Source organism: Malurus melanocephalus, unplaced genomic scaffold (assembly GCF_030028575.1).
Source record: "Malurus melanocephalus ecotype Western Australia unplaced genomic scaffold, MMel_1.1 scaffold_753, whole genome shotgun sequence".
Classification (NCBI taxonomy): Eukaryota; Metazoa; Chordata; class Aves; order Passeriformes; family Maluridae; genus Malurus; species Malurus melanocephalus.
Window position 1 is genome coordinate 89,102 of NW_026623985.1, and position 1,562 is coordinate 90,663.

Below are 1,562 nucleotides of genomic sequence, written 5' to 3' on the forward strand. Positions count from 1 at the left end.
CTGACAGCTTTACCCCCCAAATCATCCCATCCCAAAAGAACCAGTGGGGTTTCACCCCCAGGTGAGCGCTGTTGGGGACGCTGTGTCCTTGCTGCTGCGATGCCTTCCATGGCTCCACTCTCAGGGTTTCTTTGTCCTTGCTCCCCACTCTAGTTAGGAACCTTCCAGCAGGTTTTTCCTTTCCTTTGCTGACATTTGATTGTGATTTAAGCACTCCAATCTGCTGGAATGCTTTGTTGCAGAGAGAAAAGCTCCTGGCACCGGCCTGGCACATCAAACSTTGAGGTTTGCTTGGGCTTTACAGCTCCACTGGCTTCCTCCTGCTGAGCTGATTGTGCCAAAGGTGAGCATTGTCCAGTAATAAACCAGATCCATTTAATTGGGCAGATTAGCCCCGGGGAAAACTCTCACTTGTGGTGCCACAGGAGCAGGATCATCCTCCAGMGAGGCCACGCCAGGCTTTGTCCTTCTCAGGGGTGATGGAAGATCAGGAATCTGGGGCAGTGTGAAATAGTACCAGACACAAACTTCAACTCATCCAAAATCAGTAAAAAAAAGTGAATRTTAAAGAATGTCAGCAAGAGGTGCATGAATCTTAAAAGGAATATTGTGTTTTCTTCTGCTTTCAGTGTTGTCAGAGCAGGTCTTGGTTAGACAGAATTTCACTTCTAGCTCAGAATCTACAGCACAAATCATCACGTTGGTGCTGTGGCCAGCCCTCAGAACTGAGGTTCTCAAAAGGCATGGGAGAAAATTATTTTCCTGTTGTTCCTTAGCACAGTTTTATGCCTTTCTGAGCTCTTTGTATGACTGTGAAAGAGAAGGAAGTTTAAGGAYGTGATGACACGGGAATGGCTGCGTGTAAATCCCATTTCCAGTGGTAACAGATGAAAAGAAATGTCCTTACAAGTGATGGAGCAGTCTGGATATGCACATTCTGCCCCGTGCCTAATTACATTTTTTATGTACACAACTATTTCTCTTTAATCATCTCTGTCTCCTCCTTGCCTCTGCTCCCAATTGTCACAATTCCACTTCTTCAGCCCTGCTAAATATGTGCCACGGCTTTGTTTATGGATACATTTTACTAATTCTTATTTATTAAAATAATTGCCTTAATTAATCCTAATTGTCCATTGTTAATCACTCGGTAATACGCTTCCATTTGCTTGTACATATATTTTTGCATTAGTCATTAGAAAAGCAAGACATAAAGCAAATGGTGTAATTACTCACAGAACACTGGCAGCTCAACCAATAAAAATCAAAGGGGAGAAAATAAAACGCTTTCRACATTCCTGTACACTAACTGGGACATCCTGTGTCACAAATGACTTTATGAGCTGTCTGGAGGTGGGATTCCCTCCTAGAGCCTCAGGAGGCTGAGAAATGGAATGAAAAACCCTCTGGTGAYGTTTCCAAATTTACCTCTTGCTTTTGTCAGCAAGGCTGGGACAGAAGGTCCAACACCCCACTGAGCTGTCACAGACTCCCTGGGTGAGCCTTGGTCAAAAAACCTTCAGAGCTTTACATTTTCTTCTTTTTAAAAAAATTTTCTATTG